Below are 27,767 nucleotides of genomic sequence, written 5' to 3' on the forward strand. Positions count from 1 at the left end.
TCTCTCTGCAATAGATTATTGTGTTACTTAACAACAAATAAAATGCCATCAGCATCTCAGGGCTAGGGAAACAGCTCCCCACATGACACAATTCCACAGGTCCTGCTCCCCTGAGGCCTCTCCCCTCCTGTGGAAACTTTCCAGTCAATTCTGCAAAGGAGAAGGATCTGTTTGCATTACAATCTGATGGGTTCCCTGAATTTTCAGCTGTATTTACTTGCTGTGAATTCAGATTTCTGTAACCATAACAAGGGCTAGCAAGAGTCACTGGGGTCTGAACTGATTTTTATTCCAACAATTGCTGCGCATACAAATCAACATCCTTTGCTTGATATTTACTGCTTTGTTCAACATTTACTGCTTTGCTCATCCTGGAAGCAAAGGACAGTAAGCATCATGAGAATTAAACAAGTTGTCTGTTTTCTTTGGAGCCTCCATACCCTTGCCTTCTGCTGGAAGCTACAGTACACCACAACTTCTTACAGCCTCTGCTCCTCAATGAATCTAACAAATGTCCCTATGCTGCTTACAGTAAAATTACATACCAGGGGAGCTATTTCCTTCCTTCAGTTATACACTGTCAGTACCACAGAGTGTGCTAATTCAGGACCCTGCTCCTGTTCCACAAAGATGCCAAAAGGCCTTGCTGTGGAAATGAAGAGCTAAAATTAACAGCTCAAAACTGCAGAAAGCAATCACAGTAAAGACTATATAACATCTGTGTGTTTAGACAATATCTCTGGCCAATGCCATTCATACAAAATAAAAATTCTTCTTTAAGGTCAAAAGACTGCATACAACGTACATGCACATCATACATCTCAGATGTGATCCTGAGAATCAAGAGTCACCAGCAACTCTGCTTAAGTTCTAGACATTTAGCATTTCTCAGGGTTTCCTCCCTTGTAACAGTGTGTGAGATCTGTATGCCTGTTGGGATCAGTGCAGGATCCAAGGGCAATAAAATCATCTGCTAGATTAGGAAACAAGGAAGACAACTGCACATTCTAGTCATCCCCAGTGTGGGAGGGTGTGATGGTGCTACAAGCTGCTGCTTATCATGTTGCTGCTGAAGGCAACCATGTAGGCAGAACTCCCAGCCTTCTCAGAAGCACCCCAGGACTGCTCCAGATCCACCAGGCTGGGAATAACAAAGCTGCTAAGCTGCCTCCAACTTCCTTGAGAAAGTCAGGCATCAGGAGAAGACAAACTATGTTGCCTGTCACAGCATCTCACCTTACAGATGTAGGGCAGTTGTGCACCCTCATGGTGCACCCACACACACCGCACATCATGGTTGGGTTCCAACACATGCTCTGAGTTTTCATCTCAGGGAAACAAGACTAAAAGCTGAGAAGGACATAAATGTTATCTGGATGTGGAGTCAGGATAGATGAAACATGAACAACTTCATATGAACATCTTAAGAATCCAAATATTATTAATGACATTTTGTGTTAAAATAAGCATCACCATAAAACCTGAACACATTTCCAATACTCAGGAATTCACCACAGACCTATTAGATACTGTGGGCTTCATTTTGAGATGAAGAAGCTAATGAGGATGTGGACTAAGTGACTTGCTCATTGTCAACAGGATGCACGTGGCAGTCACAGGTGCAAGAAACCCCCAAACCCCAGCCCAGATGAAGCACTGTGGTCTCTGTCTTTAAAAAAAAATTACTTGAGAGCACTGAGCACCTACAAAATCTGTTGATTTCAGAATTCATCCAGAGGTGAGAGCATTTGGTACTTGTCAGGTGTGTTAGCATAAAAGGAAGGAGCTTGTGTATCTTTTCAAGCTCTAGAGACTGTGGCTGCTTTCAACAAGAAATTAGTAGGTTGTCTCTGGGTTTTGACATGTCAGACACAGAGGCACTGACAGCTAATGAAACTTTGAGACAATTACAGTGACTCTCTCATGATGAAGAGAAATCCATCCCTGCATTGCTGGGCACCAGTGTAATGGAAGCTGGACTATTCATAGCATATCCCCTTTTGTGCCACTACAAACACTGATCTTACAATGCAGATACAGAGAAAAGAGGATGAAAATTGAATGCTTATTCCTTAGACAGACAATGTCGGAGATGCTGTATACAGTCAATCAATGTAAGAGTGTTTCTTGTCCAGGTAAATCCGTAATAAACCAAGTTTCAGAATAATAGGACTGTAAATATAAGTATTTGTTGCCATGCCTAAAGTAATCTGATATTTCAGCTCTCAGAAAGTGGTTCTGGATTCACAACGACTTCAGCTCTTACATGCCTTTGAACGTGGATCTAGGTTACTTTTGAGTTAATTTTGTAACATGAACAGAACTCATTTAATTTCAATCAATACTCTGCCACTGTACCTTTTGTGTGTCTGTGTTTAGGCTATGTGTTTTCTTTATTAATCCCAATTAGAATTGTAAACATGGACTGTACCAAAACCACTCTTCTTTGCATCCATAAAATTGCTCTTATATTTCTAGGAAGTTTAATGTAGGCATGGGCAGCAGGTAACAAGGCTTGCTCTGTGAGGGTGTAGCACAGCCAGTGTAGGCAATGCTGGCAGGAGATAGCACGCACTTCCTACCCAGAGATAGGATAACATAGTTCTTGTGGACAGCCAAATATAAACATGCATATGGAATATAAAGCAGGATGGTTCTACTATCCAGCCACAGAAGTAATTTTAAGAGCCATGAGTAAATGTATATAAAACCACCACATTTACTGCACCATCGCTATTTTGCAAATTGTTACAGTTAAGTCATGGTTACAATCATTTTAGTCAGCACTCCCTTTATGGAAGTAATTTCTGGAGGTCACAGCCTGAAAGAATGTTTATATCTGATGAAAAACATCATGCTTGGAAATTTCTGAGACTTAAAAAAACCCTCAAAACACCCCCCCCCAACAATATAATCAAAACCTATCTTGAACAATACTATTTGTTGATTTTATTAATTAAAAAAAAATTAAAAGGGGTTTCTTATTTTTTTCTATTAACTTTGAAATACTAAATTTAAATACTTAATTTGCTTATTCCTAATCCCAACATATACAATGGAAAGTTCTAAAGCAGTTAAAAAAAATTGCAGGTGTGATTTTCATGCATCTCCCACCCACCCGTATACTTCAAATGTACTGTTAGAGCTGTGTTTAAAACCCTTGAAATCTGGAAGGGAAGGGATCCCTACAGACCCAGCCCCATGCATGGCATCAGGATCAGCACTCACATCTCCAAAGGAACATGAGCTAATCCACACAGTAAGACAGGATTTACAAGACAGACTGTAATAGCTCCTAAGATAGCTGTTACTGCCTCTGTGTTGTTAATGTGTTTGCAAGATTAGTATTAATTACCCAATAAGGGATATATCTGTTTTGAGAGCTTCTAATAAGTCTGTACTTAATATTAAGCAAATCCCATGCAAATGAAATAACATATGATATAAGCAAGAAAGCATTTAATTATTTGTATGTATATTAAGGGTTTATAATAAATAAATCTGTCTTAGCAGGATCTATTGTAGGAATATATTTATGTATCTATGAATAGTGATTGTATTAAAGGATATATTCAATATAGACATTCAAGGTTAAATAAGCAATGGAAAGGTGATATGAACTTATGATTGTCAATGCACTCAAACTTAGATTCCATTGATTGCAGCTGTTTATCCTTTGTATAAAGAATAGTGAGTACTTGTCTGCCCATCCACCCCTCCCTTCCTCCAACTTCATCATTCCTGGCTTAGGATCGTGTTCTGAACCTTCTTAAGCATCCTGCTTAGTATGAGACTTAACATTTTTCTTAGGTAAACAAGAGAGAAAAAATAACGGATGGAAGGAGTATCATTGCACTGCAGCCCACCAAGCAATCCTGTCTGCTACCAGGTGGGACCCCAGCTAGAGACCCTGAACCCCGAGTCAGGCACTCGAGAACAAACTGCACCAAAGACGCTGCTTCTCCTCCTGCAGTTCATCCCGTTTCCCTCATCCTACAATTCATCCCGTTTCCCTCCTCCTGCAGTTCATCCCTTTTCCCTTATCCTACAGTTCATCCCGTTTCCCTCATCCTACAGTTCATCCCGTTTCCCTCATCCTACAGTTCATCCCGTTTCCCTCATCCTACAATTCATCCCGTCTCCCTCCTCCTGCAGTTCATCCCGTCTCCCTCCTCCTGCAGTTCATCCCGTCTCCCTCCTCCTGCAGTTCATCCCGTCTCCCTCCTCCTGCAGTTCATCCCGTCTCCCAGCTCCTGCCCAGCAGGGAGGGGGTTTGGAGCAGGGGATGCCCGGCCCGGCTCACCAGCCCCCACAAGGCTCACGCTTCTTTATTCCGCTTGGATTCTTCTGCTCTGTATCAAACCACAACTGCCAGGGATACTAGTTCATCTTCATTTTCTCAAGTAAAAAAACCAACATGGCAACTCGGGCAAATGTTTATATAAAAATGTACTTTTTATCTCTTGATACCTCTGTGACTGAATTTTCCTTCAAGAATAACAGATGGCTTAACCGTACCAGGTAAAGACTTTGCATGAGTTGGTGACAAAAAAAAAGGGTTGTACAGTGGGTTTTTTATAACATAAATCTCCCTCAAACCCACTCCTGTAAACAGTAATGAGAACATGCAGGGCTTTTTAATTGAACATCAAACTCAGAAGTCCCATTACATTCACAGTACAGTATTCAGTTAATACATCCTTTGGGGTTTTTTTTTCCCTTTGTCCCACCCACAGAGATGTTACAAATTGGATTTAAATTAAATTTCATTCTAAACACATATATTCAATCATAACAAAACAGTGACAAATTAGCTTATTCCATTTAAACTCATTGTATGCTGAGGCTGAGTGCCTCCTGCTCCAACCCAGGGCCTATTTCCCAAAGGTTGGGTATTTAAAGAACTGACGCACAAATGTGTGTGCAGTTGTTAGCAGGGGAATTGGTTTGATTATTACATGAAATATCAGGTTGAACTGCAGTGTGTTTTGAAGTGTGGTTATGGAAAAGAGTTGTTTTTATTATTGCATGAGCAAAGGGGTACAGAGTACTGCAGAGGTAGGCACAGCTGTTCTAGAAATGCCTACATTTACTTTTCCCTCTTTCTTAAATATAATATGATACAAAAAGAAACCTGACTGGTAACTTCCCTTTTAACACAGTCTGTTGTAAATCCATTGAAACACTGTTCCTCATTAGCTACCTTTCCTGTATAGGAATAGCATATAAAGAGATTTTCTTGTTTGCTTGTGGGGTTTTTTCCCATCACAGCTGGGCTCTTGCTAGTTTTAGCATTTAAAGGAAGCCAGAATGGGTCAGGTGTGGAGAGAAAAGAACAAATTTGATATCACTCCTAAGAGAACTTGGATAGATTCCAAATCAATCTGTCTCAGGGGGTGGAGGGAAGGGCAAAAAATCAACAGGCATGAAAAAAAAATCCTGAGTGTTACCATGGCTGAACATCAACTGTGGTTAGATCAAACACTTGTGAAGCAGAGGATATTGAAACCGTTATTTGTAAAGAAAAAAAGCCATCATTTCAAAATTATGGTGGAATGTGTTTAGAAAATAAACATTCTCAGTTTGCCTAAAAATTTGTTAGGTGTAAACAAACTCATTGCTTTTATCAGATTTATGCAGTCTGTATGCACTGAAGATATTTTGGAGATAATTCAGGACTCATTGTTAGAAATTTCTGTAACAGGTAGGACTGCGATGTCCGTACATGGGGATATGCTTTAGCTATCTATTGTCCTAGGGTAGTTAGTCACAACTGCTAACAAACAGGAAAAAAAGAAACAATTAAAATTATAATTGGTTTGAAACTTTAAATCCCATCCCAGCATGCACTCTCATTCCTCTACATACCACCTAAATCCTAGCAAACCTTCTTACCTCCTCTCTGTGGGCCAGCCATGCATGAATTTACTGCTTCCAAAATTCAAACTCCAAGTTTAACTCTGGATTTAATCCTGCCAGATATCCAGAAACTATGACCTTCCCTGAACATGCTAACATGCTCACAGGAAGGGCCCAGTACCTAATGGAATTGGGTCTGAAGGAACATCTCACAGAACTGCTTAGGTTGGAAAAACCTCTAATAGGAGGAAGTCCAACCAGCACTAGCAAATCACCACAACACCATGTCCCCAAGTGCCACATCTACACATCTTTTAAATGCCTTTAGGGATGGTGGCTCAAACACTTCTTTGGGGAGCCTGTTCCAGTGTGTGATAACCCTTTCAGTGAAGGAATTTTTCCTAATATACAACCTGAATCCCCTCTGACACAACCTAAGGCCTCTGGTCCTATGTTGCCTGGGAGAAGAGCCTGATCCCCAGGTCACTACATCCTCCTTTCAAGCAGTGTAGGGAGTGATGAGGTCCTTCCTCAGCCTCCTTTCCTCCAGGATAAACACCCCCAGCTCCCTCAGCTGCTCCTCATCAGCCTGGTGCTCCAGACCCTTCCCCAGCTCCATTGACTTCTCTGGACAAGCTCCAGCACGTTCCTGTCCTAAGGGGCCAGAACTGAGCACAGGATTCGAGGTGTGGGTGAGCAGTGCCCAGCATGGGTGGATGGTCACTGCCCTGGTCCTGCACCCCCAGCTCCTTTCCCTCTGGGCACCTTCCAGCCCCTCTGCCCCGACCCTGGGGCACTGCAGGGCGTTGCTGCATGTTTGAAAAATAAATAATCATAATCAGGACATGATTTATGGTAGCTGTCACGTGAATTTTTCCCCATGTCCAATGGTATGAATACTGTGAAGTTCTTCTGTACCTTCACAGCTGTACCCAACTCACTGCCCGGGTGTAACAACTCCTGGGACTAGTAATTTTTCCTTTGCCACAAGAAGGAGAGCTACAGAAGTGCTGATTACACCATCACCAATAATTTTTTACAGCTACAGGATCTCAAAACATGTTCCCCATTTTGCACAAGGTCTACTGAGCAGTGTAGAGGTTGTACCATCTGCCCAAACAATCCTTTCACATTATTGCACCCTATAAATCAAATACAACTGCAGGAAAGCAGTTGATCATAAACTAACAGAAAAATCAGAGCTATAGTGCATATATATTAGACTAGACCCACTCATCATGTTACCCAGTGGTTGAATGCAGACAACAGGCCAATTTATTTAGGTTATCTGTGGCTGGCAGGGGTGCTGGGAGAGCGTGCACATGTTCTGACTAGTCTGACAGGGAAATACCTTCCCTCTGTCCTCACTGCTACTTGCCTGCTGGGGGTCCCAGAAAAAAAAACATCCAATGCAAGGATACCCTGAAGGAGGAACACTTATCTCAGCAAAGAGTGATGTGGGGCACCTGGGATAGATAATGGTGCTTAGGTAGATGAGCAACTGCAGCTGGAGATAAGGGGAAGGGATGTCTCAAAGAGGTAAAGGAATTGATGTGGGTGGGAATTGCAAGTGGGAAGGGACTTGAGTGGAGTGGAAAAATTGATTGTAACATTGATAGGCTGGAATCTTCAGCAGCCTGTCCACTGTTTGACACCAGGTTTGCTGAAGAAATATTTGCCTCAGTGAGAACTCTGCCTGAGCAAGAATCTCAAGCTGAGAACTGTAGTAAACAATCTGGTTTTTTTAGCTGCTTGGGGGTATTTTTGGGTTTTTTGTTTGTTTGTTTTTAATAATCAAGGACCTTGAGCACCACCAGCAAGATAAGGACAAGAGACAATGACACATCCTCTGGAATAGGAAATGGTGCCCATAGAACAGGATTATGCTGAGTACCAGGGCACAGTCCCACGGCAAGCAGAGCAGGACAGTGACAGTAGTGGGTCTTGGTGACAGCTCAGGGAGCCACAAGTGGATAGCAGGTTACACATTGACTTCAAGGTCAATTGAAATCCAAGTGACATTCCAAGACATGGCTGGGGCCATGCACACCTACATTGCAGGGACTGAAAGCCCAGAGAGGAGCTGCAGAGGGGTTCCTGGGCATGGACAGGCCACCAGGGGCTGGGCAGGGCCACTGGATTGTCAGGGCTGGCAGGGCCCTGATAACCATCGTGGGTATCTGTCAAATCTACCAGCACACACAGGGGCAGCTCAGTGCAGCAGCAGGGCCAACAGCATGTCATATCCTAATGCTAAAATAAGGACAAAGCTTAATAGGCACAAGTGACCCTCATTCCAAACCACTGGAACTGCTCCGGTGAGTGCAGGCTACACCAGTCAGAGCCAGTGAGATCCAGCCTCTCTTGATTCTCAGGTCAGATCCAGGCACATTTTAATTAAAGGACAGAAAAGGAAGCAGAATGGTATGAGTTAAAACCTACTGCTAGCAAAAGCCTCATCTTTTAAATATTCTTTAAGACTACTTAAGTATTCCTGCCCCAAGGAAGCATACGAGATTATTCACGTAAGTAAAAACTACTTACACAAGCTACGGTTTGCAAGACACTTTACCAATTACAGAGACAGATTTCTGCAACAAAGTCTTACAAAATATGCAAAGACCACTTCTTTCTACTCTAAAAAGAATAAAAACCACTGACTATCCAAAACTGCAAATTGGAGGAAAGAAAGAAAACTGCAACAACAACCTTTCTGCCAATGGTGTTGTTTAAAAATTAGTTTTCTTCTAAAAATGCTATATATCCTCTTTACTTTCAGTTATTAGAGTATGATTTCAAATAAAAAAGGGGCGCTTGAAATAAGCGCCAGGAGATGCTTGGACACAGAAATGTGTCTCATCACAAAATTGCTTACAATGTTAATGATAAAACTGTTCCTGTTTGTCATGGCCACAAAAACACCTTGTTTTTTGAAAGGATGAGGTCCTTTATGATGTTGATAAAGTACTCCTCTTGCAGAAACATAGGGTACATCAATCAATAACATTTCTCTCTGGCTTCTTTCGTTGACATCCCAATATTGCAACAGCAAATCATAATCCTAGCAAAGTGAACAGGCTCTGGGGAAAAACAGCTATAAATTGGGCTTGCTTGGATCAAATTAACTCTATCATGAAGGTCTGTTAAGCACTGAGTGTTTTACTTTCTAGCAGAACAATCAAATTGAAAAGAAATAGGTGAATTGAAAGTAAGAAGCAGAGTTAGAAACCAGATAGCCAAAGTAATTTGGTTCTTCAGTTAATTAGCAGCAGATCACCCTGATAATCACTGTTGTGCGTGTTTTTCTTTAGCAGTTACTGATTTCAGTTTACCTCACTCTGGGAGATTTCCTTAGGTGCAAAGCTCAGGCTGGAGCTGAGCAGATAGCATTCCACTGCTTTAACGAGCACGAAGGGCCTGTGGACGTCAGGAGGCTGCTGAGATTATAAACAGCCCGTTATGTAAAACAGCTGAGCTGCACGGGTTTAAAGTGAGTTCATCAGGGTTAGCTCAGGGTGACCATGCACCAGCCTAAATGAAACCCAGAGTTTTCCCTGGCATAGAAAAAGGCAGACAAAGAGAATCTTGCACCAAAATATGCACGTTCAATTGATGCCACTTTATCACAAAGATAAGTCTGAGCTCTTTTTGTTGACCCTTTAGTATATAAGTACTAGCCCACTTAAGCAGCTCCAATTTTCATAAACAGATGTAATGGTGTCTTGTTATCATAAGGAATTATCATTACAATTATTCCCCTTCAGTACCCTGGAGCATGCTGTGTCGTGCATTGTCAAGGTTCAGTTTTGATCTGGGTCACACGTGCATCAGGCCATGAGAAGGAGCAAACCCAGGTACGTTAGTATTGAGCTGTTGCTTCCACCCAGGACAAGTGCACAAGCAATCTGTCAATACATGGCGAGCAGTCACACAGATTTTACTGAGGTACACTGACGCCAACACTGTGCAAGAGGCCCAGCTGAACTCCAAGACACAATCTAGACCTTCACTGTAGGTAAAATGCAATGATGTAAAGGGAAAAAGTAATTAAAGAGCCAGTGCAGCCACACTGACATGCTGCATAGACACTTTGAGAGTGATGTCTCCCAACAGTTTTAGAGTACAAAACTCTGCTGCCTGTGTACTCTCACACATCCATGCTTGATTTTCGTGTGCGTTTTGGTGCACACAGGCAGTATATACAAAATCCAATTTCAATCACAGTTATTATTATGAATTATTATTATCAATTCCAAGTAAAGTAAAAAGTACTCCTGGGGACTGTAGAGATGTATTTCTGACACAAGGAGCAGGATCTAAAAGCAGATAGCTTACCTTCTGACTCAAGTCTTGACACTATTTACAATTGCTTTCCCAACTGCGCAGGTGTCAAAAAAAAAGCAAACTGTATTGTGCAGAAAAAGTAACTTTGACAGGTCTAATTTACTGAAACTGATTCATGTGACAGCATAAACAAATCATTCTTTTCAAAGTCTATATTGAAAATGGAGTAAATTGATCGTGGAGTCAAGTGCACTAGTAATTTCAGGGAGTATTGTGATTTCATTTGTAAAACTATTGCAAAGAAGAGAAAAACCTGTCTTTCAGAGCTGGCTTCAATTTTTGCACTAGTCAGAGCAGTAGAAGAATATGTTGGTTAAGAGCATACTGCTACTAACAGCACTTTTCCTGTGCAATCCTGCTACTGTGTATTCAGGGAAGTAACATGAGAAATCCCCTGAGAGCTTTTGTACAAATATACAGTGGAGATCAACAAGAAATCCTCAGAGTGAACAAAACATTCTGTATGTTTTCTTACTGCTTCTGTAGGGGCAGAATGTTGTGACTGATTAGAACACCAGCATAACATGCATTTTCTTACTGGAATTGGTTTTTATGCTTAGGAGCAGTTAGAGAAACAACATTATAAGAATAATGTTTTTTAACATGGGTTCAAATTATATAATCTCTGAAGTCATTGTTTTCTTGCTGTGCAGGGGAGAGGGCACGTTCCTGACAGTATTCACTAACTGACAGCACCCAAGCTTCTTATCTGGGAATGAAAATGAAGGAAACATAAACTTTGTGGAGATAAGCAATAGCAAAACTCGTGTGTAATGTATCCAGCAAAGCTAAGGATCCTCCAGGCAGAGAACATGAAGCCAATAAGTTATGCCAGACAGGCACTTACAGAGGGCTTCTGGGGTCATGTTTACTAATCTCTCTCTCTCACTCTGTCAGAGTGCAATGAAGGACCACAAAGCATGCAAACTACAAGGTAGATAAACAGTGAATTATTCAAAACGATACCTTCATGCTTTCTATAAAAATAACAGTTAAAAAAAGTTAAATCAAGAATGCATTTAACCAAAGAAAAAATTTTAACAGCCCAGATCCTTAGTATGCCAAGATCACAACAACTGGAATGTGTCTTGCAAGAACAATTTTGTCCATTTTGCAACAAATGGATTTAATAACATGCCCCTGTTTTCTCCAGTCCCTTGATTTGGTACAGGTCTTTGGCTTAAGTTCCAGCTGATCCACTCTCCTTCCTTTTTTTTTTATTATTTTCCATTCCATATACAGAAGGTACAAAATCTATTGTTTGTATTTCCAGGGGAAAACCAATTTTGTCTCAAGAATATTCACCTTTGTGTTCATCTTAAAGCTTCATAAGGTCAACACAAAATAGGGAAACAGAGCATTAAATTTCTAAAATCAATAGCATGTACATAAATTGACATTCATTACTTTACAGCGATTTCCAGTTTCTCCTTGATTGATTAAAGCCAGGGGTTGAAAGTAAGTGCTTTTCCCCTGCCTGGAGAAATTCCCAATTGTCCATGCTGTGAACCTTCCATTATGAGACATGAGACAGCGGTAGCAGTACATGGTTCATTTCACACCGCCACAAAATAGACTTGTCATTCCACAATCGAAAGTAAGGAACCTGATGGAAGAGCAATGTGTCAAAAACTTGTCAAAAGCGGCCTGTGCTTAATGACAACTGAAAACAAGGAAACCATATCCTAAGGTTTTCACTGGCCAGATCTCACACACGGGGAGCAGAGCAGAAAATTACCCTGTTAATTTGTTATGAGTTTAAATGTGATATTGAATGGAAAATAATATTTTTCAAACTAATTAATTTTGATTCCACATTAATTTAGGAAAGATAAATATTTACAATACAATTATATTAGTTAATTTACAAAAGCAGAGGGGCAAAACCATTTAAATAAGGGCTGCCTAAATTAATGTTAAAAAAAGAAGAGATATTTTCTCCACTCTAAAAGTGCTGGAAAACTAATGCTGCATTAAATGTCCTGTTATTAAGAGTTCTCTCTACTAACATGATAAGTATAACAAATTGATATTTTGTATGAATTATGTTAGACCCTGAGAAATGATAATGTCAAATTCTGTGGCACAGTGGAGCTGAACCAATTAGATGAGTAGATAATTTGGCCCTTCACACTAATAACACATCGTTAGTTAGAATATCTTCAAAGAAAAACATGTATCTGGGGAATACTTTGCAACTAGGTGATGCTTTTTAAATGTTTATACAATGGAGATGGGGATCTGGTTTCTTAAACCTCAAATACTAGGAAGGCAATTCCATAAAGTGGGGATTATAACTATATGGAGATGACAATATTGCTGGGTTTGTTAACAGGTACAGAGCACGTTCATGTGCATATGGTGTATATGTCTAAAATATTTTTTCATGGATGAGCTGATAAATGAATGATGGGCAAAGCTTCAGAGCCACAAGGATTCATGAGGATTTACAAGTTTGGCTGCTTATATCTAAAGTCCTTCAACTAAAAAAGGCTAGAAATACCACTTTAAAAGGACCTAATGTTAGATTTACAGTACATCTTGGTCTAGCGCAGACCAAGAAAAATTTTGGAGGACTGTCTTTCCTCACAGTGCATTTTTGCATTTATTCTCCTCTCTGAGCACATGGAAAACTTTCCAGAAGTTTATATTAGACCCTCAAAAAGGCTTAAGTTCACTTCCTCAAAGCAAAGTTTAGAGGAAATGATACACATGCCAAAGCACTTGACCCTGCAGGAACCTGCACAGGCTGCAAGTCAGGCTGCCTTGAGAGACCTCCTCGTGTCACAAATGCCACAACAGTTTTGTTCAGTGGGGATCCAGGGAGGTTTCCACCTGCATCCTATTTGGTCATGAACTTCTGAGTGCCTGCAATTTCCCTGAATTACATGTTACAAGAGCTGTAATGGCATCTAACAGCAAATTCTTCCAGGCAACTCACATAAAACTTGTACAATTCCACTTTCTGACCAAGAGAGACTCAAAGGCAGACATTCACTGAGCCAGAGGGCATCACAGATGTGTAGGGCAGCACCACTGTTGGGGACACAGGGCAGAATTCTCAGTACCCTGAGGATTATTTTGTCCATGCATTTCGTGATCCTTCAGTGGCAAAGGAAGGATTAATGGATGAGTACAGTAGATAAATATTCTTGGAGGTCCCTTCACTCCTAGGACTCCCAGGCTATTTGCTTGCCAGAGCAGTCTCATTACCTTGTCTCGCACAGAGCTTGTCATGGAGTCAGGTTTCCACTGGCCATTTACAACCTGTGGACTTTGCCACACTTTTCTGGGGCTCAGAAGGTGAAATCAATATTATTCCTGGTGACTCAGTTACTGGGTTGTGTTTGTGTGTGGGGGGCTGTTCATGAAAGCCTTCAGGAGAGTTTCCTGTGTTCATGGGGAAGTAGAGAGTTTGTGGGCAAGGAACATCTCTGGCAGAAAAAGTAGTATATTGTCAATTCTGAAACCAGCCAGCTCTAAACTTTCATAAGTGGAAGGATGAATAAGGTTTATATGTATACAACTCTTAGTCCACAACAGTACTTTAGAGATAAAAAATTAAATAAAATCAGTGTTAACATAACAGGTAATCCCAAAGTGCTCTCTGAAATTATTTTCTAAGGAATAATTATCATTTCAAGATGAACTGAATCCAAAATTGAAGGCCAAAAGAGGTCTTGGACTAAATCAGGCAAGCACACCACACTTTGTTGCACTCTCTCCTGGCTCTCTTTCTGGGAAAGATTCTTCCACCTCCCATCTGAGTTAGGTTACAATTAGCCTTCAACATGCAGATCCACTGTGAATACACCACAAGATGGTTGCTGTAACAGAGCACCATGAGATTTGAAAGGAAAACCCAAGCACAAAGAAAAAACATAGAAAATGTAATGTGGGACTTTGGGAAAGCAGCTGTTTAATTCTGGGCCTTTTCTGCAAACAAAAAAATCTCAGAAACAGCAAGACTCACAAGAAAATTTGAACTTTGAGGCAAAATTATAATTTAATTTCAGTAGTATTAGCAAACACCTCAACTCCTCTACTCCACACTGAAGGAATTGTGGCTGTGGAGTGAACTGTGAGTTTGTGTTTCTGGCAGAGGGGAGGGCAGCACTGATATTCCCTCTCAGTCTCACTGAGCAGAGCATTTACTCTGTTCCTGTTGTCAGAGTCATCTCTGTCTATTCTCCTCCTGCTACAGACACTAAACAGCATATTTGATAAAAAGAAAAAAAAATCCTTCCATATTTAAAGGACAATAGGACAATTCGCTAATTGAATAAACTGATTATTTTAAGGGCATTTACAAAACCATTCAAAAACCATTCACCCCATCAAGAAAAAAATTCCAATTGGTGTCGGAGCTGTCCTTAGGGATATACCACTCTAAGCCTCTCAGCATTGCGCTGCCAGTGTCTTTGTTCTTGACCTGACCTAAAAAAGTGCTCTCTTTATGAGTCACAGAGGATTTATTTTCTGCCTTAGCTTAGCCTCAGCTTCTTTTAGTTAGAAAATGACAGTTTTGCTCAGTTGTGGCAAATGACCTGCACTTTTTATGATGTAGATGATTGTCCGCAGGATCTATGCTGAAGCCACCAGTGTAATTGAATTTAGGAGCACAACTGCCTGGAAATGTTTACTAGAAACATCACTCTTGGGATGGCAGTAGGTTTTGGAATTTCCTCCTATTTTCGTAGATGTGTTTAAGCCTAAAAGTGCAATTTATCAGAATATTTTACAAAATACTCTTTTATTGTCCACTGAAATATTTAAAGTGTGAATTAGAACTGTAGTTCACACAAGTCCCTAAGAAATGTACAGGTTTATCTTAATTTGCACCAATGGAGGGTCTGGCTGTATGAAAACGCTCTCCTTTCCCCAGTTTTACATATTAATTTGTCCCTTGAATCAGCTCAGAACAAAACCCTATAGTCTATATGCTCCGTTCTGTAACTTGTTAGAGATTTTTGTACATCTGCAAGGAAACATTTTATAATCTAGGCATTAAAGCTTACTGATATGTGCTTTATGGCTTACAGAAAACTCTGAAAATATGTTTCAGGATAGTGTTTATTTGGATTTAAAATAAAACTTGTGCAGAGGGAAGTCATAAACACTATCTACTCCTACAAATTTGAATCAGTTACTTAAGACTTGTCTCTCCCAGATTACCTAAGGGGACTCTTTCCTTAAAATGATTCCTCTTTGAAACCTGAGTCTGGGTTGTAGCCCTGCTTTAAGACATGGGAGATTGGTCAGAGACAGCTCCTCAGCAGCTCAGGGGAGGGATGGCCACAGGTACCCAGGGCCTGACCACAGCCCTGCAGTGACACCAGTGTCACTTCACATGGAACTCATTTACTCCAGGTGTGAGCACTCTGCTCCAGAGAGACAAAGTCCTTAAGCTGGTCCTAATAACAGACTGTAATTTTCCAAAGCAGAAATATAGCTCAAATTCTTGCACTGGATCAAGACAGGCTGCTGGTCCCCGAGCCAGAATTCTTCAGCTAAAGAAAGTTTCATGGGTCTGAGGCAGTTTATATCACTGGGGAGCTGGACCTGTGTTTTTTCAGGTTTATTGAAGATTGCACTTATCCTTCCATTTGCTGAGTATTTTTATTAATATGTTTTACTTAATTCCTGCTCTGTAAATTTTAATTTCCAGATCTCAGGTCTTTGTAATCAAATCAAAACTTCATTATCTATGTAGTATTGGTAATGCTCAAAATCTGTAACCCTAATCCCACAGTGTTGTAGTAGGTGATCTTAATTATTTTTCCTTTAAAATTCTGATCACATTCAAGAGCTTCTAGTGCAAAAAAAATCCTGAAAATAAGACAAAACTATCTCAGAATAATAAAAAGCTAGAAGAATAGAAAATTGAAGTATACTATTTTGAAATCCTCATGAATTTTAAGCCAAATTTCAACCCGATGTGCCTGAGCAATTAATTTTGTAGGTATGCTAATTATTTACATATTTTCCCATAAATAAAAGAGTTTAGATTTCTATCAAGGTTTTACAGGGCGCTGTATTCTGTACATTATGTAAACAATGCAGTGCTAATACTTCTTCCATCTCTTTCAACCTTCCAATTGGTTTTACATCCTGACATTTAAAAAAAATGTAAATGTTAAAGGTTACCTACTTCTATAAGGAAGTCATTTACTCTCCCATTCAGGGTAAAGGCACACCATTACCATCTGAAATATTAAATCACTACCAATTCATACTATGTAGGAGTTTTGTGGAGCAAATGGGTTTCTCACTGATTGCCACTGTTACTTTCAAAAAAAAAGTGCATGTGATGAGTGGAGAACCAGCTTGGGGACCCTGCGGTGCAGTGAGAGGGCTGGCACTTCAGTCCTGCAGATGCACAGTTGTTGTCTGCCACACACGTCCACCAGAAGGGAGAAGATGAAGTTCAGCATGGTGAGACTGCAGCTGTGCACATTGTCCACCCACGTTCGTGGCTAACAGCCCAGCTGTGGCACACCTTCCCTGCTCTTCAGGATGAGTGAGAGCAGGGTGCCAGCGCTGCTGGGCAGGCTGTGGGCAGCACATGCTGCCCTCTCTAGAGCCAACCCATCCTGACAGACCCATGGAGCTTCGTTCTCTGTGGGGAACTGAGCCTGGTTGGGCTGCTGCCCTTGGGTGTGCTCTGGAGCTTTGCCTAAATCCACACTTCAGCATAGGCTTGTGCATAAACAACACTGCTGATGAACAAGCTGGGACTTGAGAATCAACTCAGATCTACATTTAAGCAGTGCTGTGGATGACACATACTCAGCTTGAGAATTTCCTTTCACCCTGTCTGGAGCAAGGGGTGTACACAGCTGCACACGGGAGTCCAAGGGCTCCAGAACCCACTCAAGTCAACAGAGACTTTGGATTTTAAGTTGTTTCTGTTCCATAACTGCTGGAGTTTTTGAGATATGCAAACCAGAGAAGCCCACAAGCTTTCCATAAACAGCATGAGAAAGCTACAATACTTCTCTAACCACATCTTACACATTTGGTGTATTACTGCAGGACACAGTATGTCCACTGGATGTTATTTATTTCTAAGAGTATTTTCATAGACTTCCCTGACTTAAGAAGCCTGTATGCCCAGATGCAAAGGTAAACATTGCTCGTTGTGTGTAATGTTTGCTGAACTGGGCTCTAACCAGCTGTCTGTTCATTTTTTGTTCTCATTTTGTTCCCTTTCAAGCATACGCAGTATCAGATGTCATCTAGTCTTTTTACATATCTGCAAAAAACACATAAAATCTCTTACTTTTTTACCTTTGCTTAATATGACATATTTCAAAGCCCTACAAAGTCAGCTGTTTGTTAGATTTATCGTCCCTTCAAAAAAAGTTCATCAATACCCGTGAGATGTTACTTTCATGTGGATTTGTGCACTGAGAAACTGCTGTCTGATAACTTAAGCAAAAAGTAAATCTTCCTTAGCTAACAACATCAGAAACAATTTCCAACAAAAGCTTCTAGGAAATATTCAATTCGCTGTACAAAGATTCATTTTTATCTCTGTATTATACCACTGATGTGCCAAATGGGAGCAGAATTGTCTGCACTGATAGAACAACATGCTCTCCCCTCCTATGGTAGGCATTTTCTTTATTTTGCTTTCGTGCACTCTGGGCAGATAAAGGCCATGATATTAAACTGTTCTGCCATCCCGTCATACTTTGTTGGTTACTGCTTAAAATATAGCAGATGTAGCTTCAAAGTGATATGAGAATGCAGTCTAGTACCTAAGCACAATACACATCCCTTACTGAAGGCTATTTATTGAGGAGAAAACATTTCACACATTTGTGTGTTATACAGAAGATGCTTTAATAAGGTTATTGTATTTGCCTGTCATATTGTACTAGCTTTGTACTGGAAATAGTCTTATTAAAGAGAAAGACTGTCTTTTCTATGACCAGGGTCTTTGATATTTAGAGAAAGATAAAACAAAAAGAACAAACTGCTCGAGCATTTCTTTGACATTCTGACACACTATTTCCTAAGCTGATGCTCTTGAGGTGAAAGCTAAGAAAAGCAGAGAATGAAATGCTTTGCCTTTTCTACTCCCTAGCCAGTAATAAGCCCTTTCATAATCAGCAATAGTCAAAGATATTCCACTCCATCAAAACCAAATACAAGTCATCCCCTGTGGAGTCAACAAGAATTTTCAATTTTCCACCCTTTTAGTACAGGTGCTTTTTATGAGCAACTTCGAAGAAGACTACTCAGTGCTCAGCCATCTGGTCATATCCAAACCCCCAGATACTTTGTCTCAAAGGCTATTAGAGAATAGTTTTAAAGCAAATGAAAAAAAAAAAAAAAAGAAACAAAACCAAACTAGGTGCAGCATTCTTTATTGTGAACTGTACTGTGACATGCTGCTCTCTCACTAATTCAGGTACATCCCCTCCTGAATTCTAAAGTGAGTTTCATCCAAGTCCTTCATTTTCCAGGATGGTGGCCACTAAGGGAATGAAGCAGAAAAAATGTGAGGATCTTGAAGGCACCATTAGCAGCTCCATTTTTGTTCACGCACATGCACATACCACCACAAGAAAAGAGATTTTTACTAGGAAATACATTCTTTCTTATACTCAAAATGAAGTCTTTTGCAAAAAGTGGTCATAGGTGTTCCACCTTGGATTAATGTTGCATTTCCTCCAATATATTTCTGCATTCACTGTTTCTATCCGTCCCCAGTTAATTCTCTTTTCATGGTTTTCTCCTCATTTTCTCTTTTACCATCTTTCTCATTTTTAAAACATTTTTACTATTGATTTTCAACCCTAATTACAACCACAACTGTGCATTTTATTTTCTCTCACACAGCAGGTGAAATTTCATCACTGACTACAGTGAACTTGCACTGATGACAAACACAATGGACCACAACTGGCAGCAGCTCATTTATCAGCTGCTGCCATCAACCCATTTGAAATAAATATAAATGCATGAGTGCAAAACAAGTGAAAAGTTCATAGAGCAGGTGGATAATAACTTCCATCCTGAGCTTCACCAGTCTTTTTGCATCTTATTTTCTGTCAGCCAAGAGAAAACACTATGGTATCTCTCATGTTTCTGACCAATCATTAGGATTTGAAAGCAAGCACCTGACAGCACCTTTTCTCATGCTTATACTTTTGTCATCTTTCACCTGTGGAGTTGGTTCTAACTTCTGCTTCAAGCTGCCCTTTCTGATGATCTTTGCTTCCAAATAATTCCTTATGTTTTTATAGCTTGTTTTTGTATGTGGGTTAGTTTTTTTGTGCTTGGTTTGTTGTTTGTTTGGGTTTTTTTTAAGTATAGAAAAGGTAACAAGAATGGCAACAATGCTGCATAAAGGTATAGAGAAACCTTTTACACAGAGAGAATTATGATTTTTCAGAGTGGAAGACTTACAACAATCAATGGATAAGGTGGAAGGATGTAAGACAAAGAACTCAACTATGAACAATTTTTTTCCTCACCTCCCAAGAATTTGTTGGTGTACTCATGAAGTAGCAAGGTTAAAACAAAGAACAAAGAGAACAGTACAGAACTGAATTGCAGAGGTTCACTTTCACAGATTGTTGTAGGTGCAATATATAAAGAGTGACAAAGTCACAGAGTAACTCCAGTGGCTGCTCTAAGCACAATGGTTCAAATCCTGCTCTACTCATGAGAAATGCAAACTGGTGTTTGCAGGTCTGTCTCTATCTGTCCTCATTCTTACCCTTCCTTAACTATCAGGTACTAACTACTATTCTAGAAAGAATAAAAAATTAAATGGACCTTTAGTGTGGCCCAAGTATCTTATTGAGTTGACAATAAAGCTGCAATGTGAACCTTTTGATTTGACTTTGTTTACTGGAGAGTGGGAGGAAGATGTTTTCCCACATTCAGCACTGGCCTTCCATGATCCAGATCTACCCCCGCTGCTGTACCTGGAGTCACTTGCACATGAGTCTGCCTTGTGAATCATGCCTAAAAAGCATACACCACTTGCTTTGCACTGAAGCATACAGATAAAATGTCTTTGGGGGCTGTTTTTTTTTTTATTTCTTCTTTTTTTTTTCTTTTTTTCCCCCCAAGTCTATGAGCGGATGCTTCAGTTGCTTGCAGAGATCAGACACACAGCAGAAGTCTTTCCTCTCTTAATGGTCTGCTATCTTTAGAATATGACTAAGTTTCTAATTTTTTTCCCCACCCACTTGCATAGCTCAATACAGCTGAGCAATACTGTAGACATAGCAATGAAGATAAATGACATACTGAAAATATTTTTTTACTTTAAAACTGACAGAAATGACATACAAATGTCTGATCCCAAAGCCAGTATCACAGATGTATTTGCCTTGCCTGCTGAGACTGAACTTCAAGTAACTAAAAAGCATTAATTCCCTTTCTTGAAAACATTTACAATGAGATTTCATGTACACCATGGCAATAAACATAATGTAGCAACAAACTGCACTGTTGTCCGGAATAAACTAACCTATATATTGCACTGAATGTCTCTGTCAGGCCCAGAGACACGCCTGCTCTTTTCAGTAACATGCAGGTTGTTTCAAATTGTGATCCAGTCAAGCCTCATTTCAGCAGCTGTCTCTTGAAACTTCACAATACAGAAACCTTCTTCTAGACACTCCAGTGTACAAAGAAATTAAGTTTAATCATGCTTAAGATACAATGCTTACTCTTTGAGGAGTCTTTTTTCTCATACAGAAATAAGTTTAAGTCAAATGCTTGTTACTCTGGATTCAATATTTTATAAGCACTGCAAAGTACATTTACAGACATGAGGGAAAGATTCTGAAAAGCTGTAAAAGACTACATGTTATCTCAGATCAACTCAGCAGAAATATATCCTACTGGCTTAACATGCATACACATGTGCACAGAAAAGAGCAGCTTCACGAAACAGACATTTTAAGGTGCTCTGCAAGTAACTGTCTATTTAATAATAAGATAGTTTAGGATACTGCATACAGTACCCTTATTTTATGATCAACATTTATCCTATATTTTGCACTGCACACTTGTAGACACATGCTTGAATTAGAGTGAGACAAATGGCATAATTCCAGATCCCCTAAACCTCGGAGACCTATATTGTCATGCACACACAGCATGCACTTTACTACTACCTAGGAAGCTGTATCTCTTCACCTCCTCCTCTTTTTTCAAAAGAAGCCACTTCTGAATAAATGGGATAAATAGCCCCCAGGCAGATACTTAGAAATCACAGCTAAAACAGGCCCTGGTTTATCTGTAGGCAGCCTCAGTGAGGTGGGTGCAGGGAAAACCTGGTCTCACACAGTGCAAGGCATCTGAAGAGTGGGCAGAGCTGCCCACTGTAGTGCTCCTGCTGGGGAGAGACTCCCTCTTCCCACAGGTTTATGAGGCAAGGGTGAGAGAGACTTTCCAAACTGATCAATATCAGACAATATCTAAAACAATCACAGCCCTCAGAAATGCTCTGCAGTAACCTGGGAAGCTCCAGAAGCAGCATATTCTGCACAAACCCTGTCTTGCCAGGCTTCATTCCAGCCTGGGGATTTTTTGGGTTTGTTTTGCATCATTTTGCCTTTTTCTGTTTTTTTTTTTTTTGTTTTTTTTTTTTTTTTTTTTTTTAATGTGCTTATTCTACTTCTGATCTGGAGAGCAAAGTCTCCCCACAGTACAGTGATCCTCTGCAGCATCCATGTGCCTATAAACATTCTCATGACATGTATGACACAGACCTACATGATGGGACACTGCCCCTTCTGTGTCCAGCAAATAAGGCCAACTACTCCTTCATCAGGGGAAACTGGAGATTTCTGTGCTGTGCTCAGCCTAGATCCATGTAGGAACTGCTCTGGAAAAGCAACAAATCCCCTTTATCAGTGAAAGGCATGCTGCAAACATCCCCATACCAACAGCAGCCCCACTGCCCACAGAGCATCCTGTTCACTGTGCCCTCACAAAGAGGAGACAGAACATTTTCTCCAGTCATGCTAAAATCACTTTCAGACTGCAGTACATTTGACAAGAGTACTTATGAGGAGCTCAGTGGCTGATATTTAGGAGCAGCAGCACCCTTAATAAGAGCTGCAATAATCAAATATGAAACCTTCAGGAGCTTCAAGCCACTGAATACTGCATACAGCAGAACCCTTCCTTGTACTGCTGGATCTGGGAAGGGGCAGCTGGTACTGCCAGGTACCACAGGAGAACTCTGTACTGCAGGAAGAACTCACTGATCTCCATGTTAGGGCTACTACACCTAAGCTGACCAAAGAACCCAGCCCTGGACAAAACATATATTGAAAAAGTTTTCAAATAACATCTTTAAACCTCATTATGATGCTGACATTTACCTCATAAACATTGTGGCATGTGTTTTAATATTAAATTTGCTTGGTAAGATGGAGAAAGAGAACAAAAAAAGAGGAATGCTAAATAGAGTGATCTCTAGGAGCTGAGCACTGTGTGTGTTGTCAATTAAGTGGCAGTTTTACAATTAAAGTATTTGATTTTCATAAATCTGTTGCAGCATGTCAGAGGAGACTAGGAAGAGAAAGTCTGGGGGTGGAAGTCACAGAAGGAGGCACAAAATTTTCCCCTGCAGAAGCCTAACATTCATTTTACAATTGATTCATTGAACAGAAGCATCTTGCCACAGCAGCCACCCACCTAACGATGACAAAGCAAAGCACGGCGAGTGCAGTGATGATGGCACAGCACAGTCAGGCAAGACACCTCATGTTAGCCATGGGTGGCTAATGCCACTACCCCAACACCCATACTCTGAGCTTTGCCCACCCTCTTGCTGGGTAAGACAAGTTACTTCAAACCTCAAGGCAAGGAATATAATAAATGAATATGCATTCAAACAGGAGGTCTGTGTTCCCTTAAGGATTCCCTTAGGAATATGCTTCCTGACACACTGCAAGGTGTCTTATGCAAAGAGAAAACACTGCCATTTCATATAAAATAGTCAATCAGAATTGCATCATAAATATATAATTTCATTTTCTAAAAACACTCTAAAATGACTGACATTATTCCCAGGAATTAATCTTGATTAAATTGTTCAGCTTTCCTGTAATTTGTGAAGGATGCAAGTGGTTAGGTCTATTTAGGACAGAGATGGACGTGTCAAGCCATGGCACAGGATGAGCTGGAGGGGAACATTAATGCACTAACTCTAACCTGTTTTTATATCATGAGTCTCTCTCCTCAGTCCCCTCCCCCAAGTATGTAAATTGGCAGTAAATGACTGTCATTCACAAACGTGCCTCCAAGCAGGTTAGGGATAATTAGTAAAGCATGTAGACACCCTGTCCTAAGAGCCAATTGTGACAAATCCACAAAATAATGAATCTCTATTAATAGTTAATGATGTATGTCAAGAAGAGCCCAGACTTTGGGCTCTTCCCCTTTAAGCCTGTGTGTTATCCCCTTGTGTTTCAGCTGGTCCAGCTGAATGCCTCCCTCCCCGTGTGCTGGCCTGCTTTGAATCCCAGCCAAGATGAAGTCATTGAAAACTGCCAGTCCGAATACTTCAGAAGTCTACCGTGGAACAAGATTCAACAAGCCTCTTCTCAATTTGTAAATATGTTGGAATATAAGTAGTAAAAAGGCTCCGATGTCAAACAAGTTTAAGCATTAGCCGTGTTCCTTTATGAATGCTACAGTGGTGCTTAATGCTTCATGTATTAAACCCTATTAACACTGCAAAGTTATTTCATTCCTGTTCCTCACACTGTTTTGCTCATAGATTTTTTGACATATATTTCTTTTAGTCATTTAGACCATTCAGCTACTGCAATGATGTATTTGTATTGATAGTTTTAAAGTCATATTTAGAGGTCTAGGTTCTCAAAACATCATATTGGCATGATTTTGCTTGACGCAAAAGAAAATTAGTTTTAGAAAGAACTTGTGTTTTGTATATTTTGTTTCTAACATGGTAAGTTACATAATTTGGGTATATACATATTTGTGACCCACTTTGGGGTTGTTGGAACATATTAAAATACCCAAGTAAAACATAAACAGAACATAAACCTTTGTCATGTGAAGAGAGTAACAGTGAGAATTGAGATGACATTACAATTTTATGATGAATGTTTTTAAGTCCTCCTGGTTGTTTGCAACTTACTGGCTCTTGATGCCCAACCATTACTGACAGGCCATGTGCTGTTAATTGGACTGAAAAAATGACTTGCTCCAAAATTCATCACTCTTAATAGCTTAGCCTCTTTGTTGTCTTCACAATTAATTTCCTTACTACCAGAAAAGCTAAAAGAGTTAACTCTACACACAGTGGGTCATCAAATTTGAACCAAAAAATTTTAACCCAAACTTCTAGCATGTGTTGATCCAGATCAGTGTCAGCTTATGTCCCTCCCTAATTATTTAGAAGAACAGCTGGCAGATTATTTGTAATACTTGAGTCCTTGTGGCATATGTAGGAATCATGGGTTTTAATTTGATTTCACAGAAAAGGCAGGGTTTTAAAAGAGAATTCAGGTGATTTACTGTAATCAGTGGAAGAGCAGTGCAGCCAGCAGTGATAAAGAAGAACTTTCAAATTATCTGATTTTAACATGACAGGGTCCCTCTGAGAAGCTTTTACACCTTCTGTTTAAAAAGAATAAGGAGCCTATAAAACCTAAGCAAATGTTTCTGACTACAGCCCCTACCTTTGTGAGACAAGGTTAGTGAATCCCCATCCTTTATTTGCCTTTCTTTGTTGTCTCTTCAGAGACACATCACTGCAAGTCATCGAACCCTACAGAACTTTCAGAGGTAAAGAGCAGCTGAGGGTTTGAAAAGTGCCAGAGCATTAATTAGCTCAGAATTCCTCAATCTCTACTGATACAATGAAAGTTTCTCAATCACAGGATGATGTGGAAAGCCTAATAGCAGCTTTATAGTTAAAGCACAGGAGTGGGAGGCAAGAAGTGCAGGTTCTATTCTTACTGCCAGCACTGTGTGCAACCTTCAACAAACCATCCGTTTTCATTGCTCATTTTCTCTGTATGCAAAGTGGGAATAATTGTGCTCACAGGACTCTTCTTAAGCTAACTTCACCTCCATCTGAGAAGCACTTTGGGATCTTCAGGTTAGAGAAACCACTGAACTGTAAAATATAATTTAAAATATGTATTCTACTGGATGTGCTTAAAATAAGTATTCCCTGTGCCAGTGTAAAGAGGAATTTTGAGTGTGGGATACCAAGTCTAGATAATTTAACTGTTACCTTGAAATGTAAAAACATTGTTTGCAAAGGATTTTTCAATTCAGCAGATGACTGTAAAGCAGCACTTCAAACAGCTTTGCACAGAATATCTATTATTAGTAAACAACTGTGCCTTACAGGATTATTTGCAAGACTCTGCATTAGGTACACTTGAGGTAGGCTTCTGAAAATAGAGCTTCAAATGTGTTAAAAGATAATATGTGTGTATGTGGATAAACTTCTATATTTTCTACAAACTTGCATTTCTGTTCTAACAAAACTAATTTCAAAAATGACATTCAATATCTGACACACTTTATGCTCAGTAAAGGTGCCACAATGCAGAAGAACAAAGCATGGAGCTGGCCTGGCTTTGGCTGTTTCCTGTTTAGTCAGAAATAGCTGTTGGAGCCGTGTTTATGCCTCACATCACATCAGCAAACAGCAATCATCCCTAAACACATCTGCCCAGTTGGTCCTGGATGTAAACACTGAAAAGTTCTGTTCTGTGTGACCAGTTTCAGGAACTTTTATGCAGGAAAGAGTAGGAGAACAGTTACTGTGTGAGGACTCCTGGTAGGACTGGTGACCCTCTTCAGACTTTTCCTTTCAAACAGATGCACAGATTTGTCTTCATTCATTTATAGTGCACTAGAGCTTTAGTGATCATCTCAGCGTTTTTTCCGAGGGCCTTTCTACCCACACAAATGGTAAACATTTAGTAAATATTTGTTGAAGACTTCAAACATAATCTACTTCGAGAATTCGGATTGTTAGCTAAATTAAAAAGGTATAGTCTGCATGCAATCATCAGTCTGACTCCAAGTAAACCGGGGCTCAAAGCATGTCAAACTCATAAATTCTTAAGCAGTGGAAATGTTTCAAAGACCTCTGCCAGCAAACATTTAAGAAAGCAGCTGAATCTTTGCCTTTGCAAAAGAAAAATAACAAAATTACCCAAAGACAGGGTAATAGCTATGCCTTTACTTTACACATAAGCTGACCATGCAGGGACAGCTACCAGCTTTCTCTTGTAAGAAACCTCTAGAATAAGCTGTTATTTTCAGCCCAAGAATAGGACACAATTTCCAAGGCTACTTATCTTCTGCAAGTTAGGAAGATATACTCAGCTCTTCCCAGCACCCCAGAAATCCCTGGTTGTGGAGCCTTTCTCTGCCTTCTCTTCTGCAAAAGCTCCCAGTCCATAACCCCATCACCCTTCCAGGCAGGCAGCCTGCTCAGTCTGCCAATTGGGAACAGACCATAGCTGATTCCCAGCACCTCTGCCATTTTACAGCCTTGGCCAGCTGTTCTTTCAGGGCTTTAAAGACCAGGAAACTGCCATCCTGCTCACCATATAAAAAGAGGATATGCCTTCACTGTAGGGGAATTACCAGCTTTGCTGTGTTTGGCAGAGCACACAACCCAAACCCCTGTAAAACATTTGCTTTACACAGCAGTAAGCTGAGAACAGAGAGGTGGAAACTGTCAGATATGCCTGAATCAGGCACACAGCATTACCTTTATGCAATGTGACTTTGTCTCATACTGAAATAGGGCACAGCTGAATTTGTAAATAGCCTAGTATTCACTCCTCTGTCCTTGTGTAAATTAAACAGGGACCTTTCGAACAACAATTCTGGTGTCCTCTGTCATCTCTTCTGGAGCCTCCACGTGGAGGCACCTTGCAGGTGACTGAGATCTTCCAACTCCCAAGCCACAAAACATATCAGAGATGAAGGCAGCTTACAGTCAGTGGTGAGATATGGTGACATTGAGATATGGAAGCACCTACAGGAAAGATTTAGATACATCTATGACAATTCTGTGCATGATTTGGTGGCGATTTAAAAATTAAACTACATGGTAAAGTTTATTGGCTTTATTATCTTATAGAAAGCTTTCCTTTGAAGAGGAATATTCTGTTAGTCATTTTGGGTTCAACTGTAACAGAATCTAATCTGGGTATCTGCAGTCCTGACTATTAGCAGCTTTTATGATCTTGTGGATGTTGAGTTGAGCATTAATAAAAAAGTGTTACTGTATAAATATGTATGTATTTCCTGGAAAATGGATGCAGTCACCAGTTCTATTTGTGTTATCACCCATGAGCCAGCCATGTTCAAGGTCCCATTTGCACTTACACAGCAGAACTTATATGTCTCTAGCAGCTCCTCAATGAGAGTGGTATTGTTGAGAAAAACGTAGCCCAACCTTCCCTACTAAATGTCATTTATTTTATTTTTATTTGATTTTCCAACGTCCCTCATGTCCTTGTTTTGCCACCTGCTCTATCTCAGTCAGCATATAATTTATAAAACCCTGTAAGAAG

At 40.1% G+C, this 27,767-nt stretch overlaps 1 protein-coding gene across 2 annotated transcripts in view; it reads right to left on the reverse strand.

The window, feature by feature from the left end:
- The window catches only part of MAMLD1 (mastermind like domain containing 1), a 249,775-nt gene that overhangs the window by 139,151 nt on the left and 82,857 nt on the right, over positions 1-27,767 (reverse strand). The gene's annotated exons all lie outside the window — the stretch shown is intronic.

This window comes from Lonchura striata, chromosome 14 (assembly GCF_046129695.1).
Source record: "Lonchura striata isolate bLonStr1 chromosome 14, bLonStr1.mat, whole genome shotgun sequence".
In the NCBI taxonomy this organism is placed as follows: Eukaryota; Metazoa; Chordata; class Aves; order Passeriformes; family Estrildidae; genus Lonchura; species Lonchura striata.